The sequence below is a fragment of the Vicia villosa genome, unplaced genomic scaffold, assembly GCF_029867415.1.
Source record: "Vicia villosa cultivar HV-30 ecotype Madison, WI unplaced genomic scaffold, Vvil1.0 ctg.003272F_1_1, whole genome shotgun sequence".
Lineage (NCBI taxonomy): Eukaryota > Viridiplantae > Streptophyta > Magnoliopsida > Fabales > Fabaceae > Vicia > Vicia villosa.
This window is the reverse complement of record NW_026706160.1, coordinates 65,322-75,608: the sequence shown is the minus strand read 5'-3', so window position 1 is coordinate 75,608 and position 10,287 is coordinate 65,322.

The following is a 10,287-nucleotide window of genomic DNA, read 5'->3' as shown; positions in this document are numbered from 1 at the left end:
AGGTGGCCTTGGTATTAAAGATGTCGGTGTTTTCAACCTTGCTCTTCTTTATAAATGGCGGTGGAGGATATTGGAAGGGGGAGAAGCGTCTTGGTACAAATTGCTAAAAGCTCAGTATGGTGATTTTGTTATGAATTCCTTTTGTGGAGGTATGTCTTCTTCTCTTAACTACTCTTCTTCTTCTTCTTCGGTGTGGTGGAAAGATTTGATTTCTTTTAGTAATGTTTCGGTTGAAGACCCGATAGAGTCGAATAGTAGGTTCGTGATTGGGAATGGTTTTATCACTCCGTTTTGGGAATCTCGTTGGGTGGATAATTTCCGTTTGAAGGAGCTTTTTCCAAAGTTGTTTTCGGTCTCTTGCTTGAGAAGGGTGGCGGTAGCTAGTATGTGTGGTTGGGTTGATGGGGAGTGTAACACCCTTCTAAACCCCGCGGCAATTTAAATAAATAATCAGAGTAAAAACATACACACAAGGGTGCCACATTTATTTAGAACAGATAATTCAACTAAGGTCAAAGTCATGCTTCATTAGGAAACGGTTCACCAATGCGTAATCATGTTTATCACAGCGGAATAAGAAACATCATCAAATACATCCAAAAGGAAATATAATTCAACACCATATAAAGTAGAGTAATCTCGTAAAAACTCTAAAACTATCGTTCCCCAGTGTTACAGATCAGAGCATGACCGACACGACCCACTATAAACGGATAAACTCTACGAGTCATCCTCACCAAGCACTAATGTCGCTACTCCTCAATCTGAAAATGACAACATGTAAGGGTGAGTCTCATTCTCAATTAGTAAATATTATGCAATTCATAAGTAACAAGCATCATAATATACCGTTCACCCAATTATACATATTCAGATTCACACAATAATAGATTACGAAGCACAACACAGAATTTCATACAATCATGTTATGACAAAATGCATATGACACAACCGACACTATGCATGTGGTACCAATAAACCGTGGAATCAATCCACCTAACCGATTTACGCCTCATCGAGATACGGCCCACGACACAATTTCCGCACGATGGGAAATATGTCCACCAACGATCCAACCATCACCGGGATCCAACATCAAATGCATATGAATGAATGAAACACACATAACATACTTAAAAACATCACTGAATCACGATGAACAACTCATCTCAACACCACATCACCGAACAAGTATGTACATGTTTTCCAACATCATTCAAGTAGTCATTCATTCGTCACAATCACAATAATAATCACAACCATTTCATCATCACATCAAATACATTGTCACACATATCTCCTATGCACACAATGTTCAATTCTCATCAAGTAATTAAATCGAGTCTTAAAGAAATAAAGTCGGCCACCGCCCATATTCATCATTCATCATATAAAACATTTAATTACTTGCACAACGCCCAAAACGGCACTAAGAAACGACTAACGGATCAAAAGATACGTTATTTTAAAGTCTTATAAAAATTCACACACAGCAAGGTTCGCTCAGCGAAGCCCAACAGAAGCGAATCCTTCAGACCTCCGCTCAGCGGACCTCTAGCGACGTCCAACAGAAGCAACCTACGTTGGGACCTCCGCTCAGCGGACCCCCCCTGCTCAACGGACCTGCGATTTCAGCAATTCTCAAGTCTGCGACAGACCTTGCGATTTCACCTTCTTTTCACCCAAAAACGATTCCAGACATCACATACAGGCATATAATCATCATATATTCAATTATACACCACAAAACATCATTTAAACGCATTATTATCCAAATAGTTCACACAATTATCATCAATTCAATCCAATTAGAACATCCTAACCTAACAATCCCAATATCTAATTGAATCAAACCATACATCAATCTACCTATTACCTAAGATCACATAAGAGATACTAAAAGGAAGAGTCCCCCCTTACCTCGATGAATCTCTTGAATGCTCTCCTTCCGGTTTCACGTTCTTGCATCTTTCTCTTCTCTTGCTCTTTTCACGTGTTCTTCCTTTCTCCCCAATTGGTTCCTTTTTCTTATTTTAAGAAAAATAAAATAAAATAAATTAACCACAACTTAGTAAAAGGCCTAACTAATTAGCATCCCTCTTTTACTAATACCACACCATAAGCCCAATAGCTCTTACTCAATCATTTTCTAATTAAATCTGATTAAAACACTAAAATTCCAATTATTTAATTTAAATCCAAATTAAATTAATAAACTGAAATTATGGGGTGTTACAACTCTCCTCCACTAAAAGAGTTTTCGTCCTCGAAAACATACCTTAGACGAAAAGTTCCGGGTAAGATTCCTTCATCTGGCTCTCTAACTCCCAAGTAACATTTCCACTGGCTGGTCCTCCCCAAACCACTTTCACCGTTGCTATATCTTTACCTCGCAACTGCTTTACTTTACGATCCTCAATCCTCATAGGTAATGTCTTTACAGTCAGATTATCTCGCACCTGTATATTATCTACCTGAATCTCATGAGACGGATCCGCAGTGTATTTCCTCAACTGAGATACATGGAACACATCATGCAAATTAGCGAGTGCAGGCGGTAAAGCAATCTGATAAGCAACCTTCCCAATCTTCTTAGTAATCTGAAATGGACCAATGAAACGCGGAGTTAACTTCTTCGACTTCAAGGCTCTTCCAATGCCAGTCATCGGAGTAACTCACATGAACACATGATCTCCCTCCTTAAATTCAATATCCTTCATTATTTTGTCATGGTAACTTTTCTGACGACTCTGAGAAGTTCTCATCTTCTCCTGAATCATCTTGATCTTTTCTGTAGTTTGTTGCACAATTTCCGGTCCAACCACCGCATTCTCTCCAGATTCGTACCAACACAACGGCGTTCTACATCTCCTACCATACAATGCTTCAAACGGAGCCATACCAATACTCGAATGATAACTATTGTTGTAGGTAAACTCAATCAAAGGTAAGTAACTATCCCAAGCACCACCTTTTTCCAATACACATGCTCGCAACAAATCTTCTAACGATTGAATTGTCCTCTCCGTCTGACCATCTGTCTGTGGATGATAGGCAGAACTCAACCTCAACTTAGTACCTAAGGCCTCTTGCAATCCTGTCCAGAACTTAGAAGTAAACCTCGGGTCTCTATCTGACACAATACTAGTCGGAACACCATGCAAACTCACTATCTTCTCAACATACAACTGAGCCAACTTCTCCATCGGATAATCCATTCTTATTGGAATAAAGTGAGCAGATTTCGTCAACCGGTCTACAATAACCCAGATAGAATCACAATTCTTGCTCGTTCTAGGTAAACCAGACACAAATTCCATAGAAATTCCATCCCACTTCCAATCCGGAACAAACAACGGTTCCATCAATCCAGACGGTTTCTGATGCTCAATTTTGGACTTTTGACAAATTAAACAAGCATAAACAAACTCAGCAATTTCTTTCTTCATTCCAGGCCACCAAAACAACTTCTTCAAATCATGATACATCTTGGTAGCACCAGGATGAATACTCAATCCACTTCGGTGTCCTTCTTCCAGAATACTCTTTCTGATCTCAGCAACATCAGGTACACACACTCGGTCTCCAAATCTCATAACGCCATTCTCATCAATTTGGAATTCACCTCCTTGACCTTGGTTAATCAATGTCAACTTGTCTACCAAGCCAACGTCAGATTTCTGTCCGTTTCTAATTTCCTCAAGGATACTATTAGTCAACTTCAACATTCCCAATTAACACTATTGGAAGTACTTTCACATACCAAACTAAAATCTCAGAATTGCTCAATTAAATCCAATTCTCGCACCATTAACATAGACATATGCACTGACTTCTTACGTAATGCATCAGCAACAACATTTGCTTTACCAGGATGGTAATTCAAACCGAAATCATAATCTTTCAGAAATTCTAACCATCTCCTCTGCCTCATATTAAGTTCCTTCTGATCGAAGAGATACTTCAGACTCTTATGATCGCTGAATACCTCAAATCGAGAACCATAAAGATAATGTCTCCACAGCTTCAATACAAACACAACAGCCGCCAATTCCAAATCATGAGTCAGATAATTCCTTTCATGAATTTTCAACTGTCTTGAAGCATAAGCTACTGCCTGCTTATCTTGCATTAACACACCACCTAAACCCATCAGTGAAGCATCACAGTACACATTAAAAGACTTTGCTGGGTTAGGCAAAATTAAGATCGGAGCACTTGTCAATCTCTTCTTCAATTCTTGAAAACCTTTCTCACATTCTGAATCCCATACAAATACTTGTCCTTTTCTTGTTAACTTAGTCATTGGTAACGCCAACTTCGAAAATCCTTCAATGAACTTTCTATAGTAACCTGCCAGACCAAGAAAACTACGAATCTCTGAAGCATTCTTCGGTGTCTCCCACTGGGATACCGCTCCCACCTTAGTTGGATCCACCACAATACCATTCTTCGAAATTACATGGCCAAGAAAACTTACTTCCTTCAACCAGAATTCATATTTAGACAATTTCGCATACAACTTCTTCTCCTTCAATAGCTCCAATACAACTCTCAAATGCTCTGCATGTTCTTCATCACTCTTCGAATAAATTAGAATATCATCAATGAACACTACCACGAACTTGTCAAGATACGGGTGAAATATCCTGTTCATATACTCCATGAAAACACCAGGTGCATTAGTAACACCAAATGGCATAACAGAATATTCATAGTGTCCATACCTCGTTCGGAATGCCGTTTTCTGAATATCTTCCTCCTTCACACGAATTTGGTGATATCCAGACCTCAGATCAATCTTGCTAAACACACAAGCTCCAACCAACTGATCCATTAAATCGTCAATCCTTGGCAAAGGGTATCGATTCTTGATTGTCACCTTGTTCAGCTGTCTATAATCAAAGCATAGCCTCATTGAACCTTCTTTCTTCTTAACCAACAGTACCGGTGCACCCCACGGTGACACACTAGGACGAATAAACTTCTTTTCCAACAATTCCTCTAATTGTTTCTTCAGTTCAGTCAATTCCGATGCCGACATGCGATATGGTGCCATCGACACAGGACTAGTTCCAGGAATCAATTCTATAGCGAATTCCACTTCTCTTTCAGGTGGCAACTCACTAACATCTTCTGGAAATACTTCCGGATACTCATTCACTACTTGTAGTTCACCAGTATCATCGCCCCCTTTCACTTCCATTGAAGAGCACAACATAAATACCACCGCTCCATCATTGATAGCCAAATTCATCTGTTTGACTGACATAGTCAAATCTTCAACGCTAACCTCTTCAGGAAAGATAATCGTCTTCATAAAACAATTGATATGAACTCGATTAAATTGCAACCAGTTCATCCCCAAAATGACGTTAAGTCCTTCAAGAGGAAGGCACACTAAGTCCATTCCAAACTTTCTACCAAATATGTCAATAGGGCAGTTCAAACAAGCAGAAGAAGTAGTTACTGAACCCGACGCATGAGTGTCAATAACCATACTTCCATGAATAACAGATATTTCTAATCCCAATCGTTTAGCACAATCCAATGAAATGAACGAATGAGTCGCTCCAGTATCAATAATGGCAACTAAAGGTGTGTCATGGATAAAACACGTACCTTTAATCAGACGATCTTCTGGAGTAGTCTCTAACCCAGACAAAGCAAAGACTTTTCCACCAGCCTGATCCTTCTTCGGTTTAGTGCAGTGTGGACTGATGTGACCCTCTTCGCCGCAATTGTAGCAAGTCATAATCTTCACCCTACAATCAGAAGCAATATGACCCGTCTTACCACACTTGAAGCATTTCTTCTCTCAACTCTTGCACTCATTCCTTCTATGCCTAGTTTCACCACAGTTAGAGCACCTAACGGGAGCACCAGAATCTCCCCCACTAAGCCTCTTCCAATCCCCAGCTCTAGGATTTCCTCTACCATATGGCTTACCCCTATCCATAGGCTTCTTACCTTTCTTGTCAACCAACTCGCGAGAGTGAGATGACTTCATCTTAAGATTATCCTCTTCGAAGATCCCACTACAGTCCACCAAATCGACAAATCGCTGAATCCTCTAATACCGAATTCCCTGCTTGATCTCATCGCGAAGACCATTCTCAAACTTGACGCACTTTGAGAATTCACTAGCTTCGTCATTGTTGTAGTGATCGTAGTACTTTGCCAACTCAACAAATTTCGAAGCATACTCTGGTACCGTCATATTACCCTGAGTCAGCTCCAAAAATTCAATCTCTTTCCTGCCTCGAACATCTTCAGGAAAATACCTCCTCAGAAACTCCCTTTTGAACACAGCCCAGGAAATAGCCACACCATCAGCATCCAGTTCAGCTCTAGTAGCCATCCACCAGTCATCCGCCTCTTCGGACAACATATGAGTACCATACCTCACTTTCAGGTTCTCAGCACAATTGATGACTCTGAAAATCCTCTCGATCTCCTTAAGCCACTTTTGAGCACCTTCAGGATCATGCGTACCCTTGAACAACGGAGGATTGTTCCTCTGAAATCTGTTCAGCTGCTTGTCAGCACCGATACCAGCTCCATTTGCATTCCCTCCCAGTACACCAGCAATCATGCCCAAAGCCTCAGCGATAGCATCGTCGTTTCGTCCACCTCTTCCTGCCATTGTTCTGCTAAATGTGAAACAATATTCATTAGAACGAGAAGTATCGATAGTGTCAACCTTACACTAGTCGCATACGAGGGATTAACTAACACTAAGACTCTGACTCAAACGACCGACTATGCTCTGATACCACTATTGTAACAACCTTCTAAACCCCGCGGCAATTTAAATAAATAATTAGAGTAAAAACATACACACAAGGGTGCCACAATTATTTAGAACAAATAATTCAACTAAGGTCAAAGTCATACTTCATTAGGAAACGGTTCACCAATGCATAATCATGTTTATCACAGCGGAATAAGAAACATCATCAAATACATCCAAAAGGAAATATAATTCAACACCATATAAAGTAGAGTAATCTCGTAAAAACTCTAAAACAATCGTTCCCCAGTGTTAGAGATCAGAGCATGACCGACACGACCCACTATAAACGGATAAACTCTACGAGTCATCCTCACCAAGCACTAATGCCGCTACTCCTCAATTTGAAAATGACAACATGTAAGGGTGAGTCTCATTCTCCATTAGTAAATATTATGCAATTCATAAGTAACAAGCATCATAATATACCGTTCACCCAATTATACATATTCATATTCACACAATAATAGATTACAAAGCACAACACAGAATTTCATACAATCATGTTATGACAAAATGCATATGACACAACCGACACTATGCATGTGGTACCAATAAACCGTGGAATCAATCCACCTAACCGATCTACGCCTCATCGAGATACGGCCCACCGACACAATTTCCGCACGATGGGAAATATGTCCACCAACGACCCAACCATCACCGGGATCCAACATCAAATGCATATGAATGAATGAAACACACATAACATACTTAAAAACATCACCGAATCACGATGAACAATTCATCTCAACACCACATCACCGAACAAGTATGTACATGTTTTCCAACATCATTCAAGTAGTCATGCATTCGTCACATTCACAATAATAATCACAACCATTTCATCATCACATCAAATACATTATCACACTTATCTCATATGCACACAATGTTCATTTCTCATCAAGTAATTAAATCGAGTCTTAAAGAAATAAAGTCGGTCACCGCCCATACTCATCATTCATTGTATAAAACATTTAATTACTTGCACAACGCCCAAAACGGCACTAAGAAACGGCTAACGGATCAAAAGATACGTTATTTTAAAGTCTTATAAAAATTCACACACAGCAAGGTTCGCTCAGCGAAGCCCAACTGAAGCGAATCCTTCAGACCTCCGCTCAGCGGACCTCTAGCGACGTCCAACAGAAGCAACCTACGTTGGGACCTCCGCTCAGCGGACCCCCTCCGCTCAGCGGACCTGCGATTTCAGCAATTCTCAGGTCTGCGACAGACCCTGCGATTTCACCTTCTTTTCACCCAAAAATGATTCCAGACATCACATACAGGCATATAATCATCATATATTCAATTATACACCACAAAATATCATTTAAACGCATTATTAACCAAATAGTTCACACAATTATCATCAATTCAATCCAATTAGAACACCCTAACCTAACAATCCCAATATCTAATTGAATCAAACCATACATCAATCTACCTATTACCTAAGATTACATAAGAGATACTAAAAGGAAGAGTCCCCCCTTACCTCGATGAATCTCTTGAATGCTCTCCTTCCGGTTCCACGTTCTTGCCTCTTTCTCTTCTCTTGCTCTTTTCACGTGTTCTTCCTTTCTCCCCAATTGGTTCCTTTTTCTTATTTTATGAAAAATAAAATAAAATAAATTAACCACAACTTAGTAAAAGGCCTAATTAATTAGCACTCCTCTTTTACTAATACCACACCATAAGTCCAATAGCTCTTACTCCATCATTTTCCAATTAAATCCGATTAAAACACTAAAATTCCAATTATTTAATTTAAATCCAAATTAAATTAATAAACTGAAATTATGGGGTGTTACAGGGAGTGGAAGTGGGGGAATTTTGGGGTTGATTTGGGTGCTGTTACCGATCCGTTGGTGGCGGCGGAGCATGCTTCGCTCCATGGTTTGTTGATAGGCCGTGATGTTCATTTGGAAGGGAGAGATAAGGTGGAGTGGTGCGGTTCGGGGGGACGTTCATTTTTAGTGGCTTATTGTTATGATTTTATGGCCGGTTATAGGTATCCGTTTGGTCCTTCTAATAGATTCGATGGTGTTAAGGATTTAATTTGGAAGGTTCATGTACCTTACAAAATTAAGGTTTTTGGTTGGAGGCTAATTATTAATAGGCTTCCAACAAAGGATTTATTGTTGTGTAGGGGTATTTCTTTGTCGATAGAGAATTCGAAGTGTGCTTTTTGTGGTATAATTCCGGAGAGTTGTGATCATTCTTTTTTCAAGTGTGATAAGGCGAGGGCGGTTTGGAATGAGATAGCGGTTTGGATTGGAAAGCCGGTGAATGGTGTGGAAGAAGAATGCTTATCAAGTTTCATGGATTGGTACCTCTTTTGTAAAAAAAAAAAAGAAAGTGAAAGAAGGTAGATGTGGAGTGATATGGTTAGCTATATTGTGGATTTTTTGGTTATCTAGGAACGGTTTTTGCTTCCGCAATGAAGGTTGGGTTGTTGATAATACGGTTTGGAATATAAAATCTTTGTCATGGAAATGGTCGTTTTTTGGAGAAAATACGCACCCAATATATAGTTTCTATGAGTTTACAAAAGATCATTTGTATTTCCTCTCATAACTATATTTGGCTTGTATTTTATTTTTTGGGCGGATTTTTTGTTCAGTTCCGCCTTTCGTGTAAACAGGTTTGAGAACCGTTCTCCTATTAATTCCATCTTGCTTACACAAAAAAAAAATTTACATTTTTTTAATCAAGATTGAGTTATCTTTCAAAATACAAAATTGAATACAAAAAGACAAAAAAAAAGAAGTAAAATTTTCAACACAGAACCTTTCAAATAAAACATTATTCACTTGACAATTGAACTAAGCAAGTATTTATATACAATTTCTGTTTTTGAAAAATATATTGAATTTTAATTTTTTGAGGCCTAAAATACCTGTAAGACTGAATAAAGTCAAATTATTTTCATATAATCTATTTAGACGAATTTATAGAAATAAGTTGAACATTTTAAAGATAGGTTATAAGTTGATTTTATAGGTTCTCTCAACCAATTTTATAAGTATTTATGTAAATAGATAATGAAGATAAACTTTTTTTATCAAGTAGTTTAGTGGCTTAAATTCATCATTTAAAAATGAATAAGTGGAATGTCGTGGGTTCTCACCTGCGCTCCTGTATTTTGTATTTCATATCTCTGCACAATTACCAACTAAACACTTGTGTCATTGCACCTGATATTCTTGCACAACTACTAACTAATCTCTGCATTGTTGCACAATTATTAACTGAATTGATTTAACGATTATTATTATGATAATCTTAATATTTATTTTTTAAATTTTGGTTTGTAAGGATTACTACATTAAGGACTAACACTCCTTTGAAGAAGACAAGTTGAGAAAGGAGGAAAGGATTATGGACATATGGTATATCAAAATGATTGCCCCAAACTCACTTCACTTGTGATAATGACCATAGAAGGTGTGTTTAGGTAATTTTTAAATTGCACTGACCATGCTTAT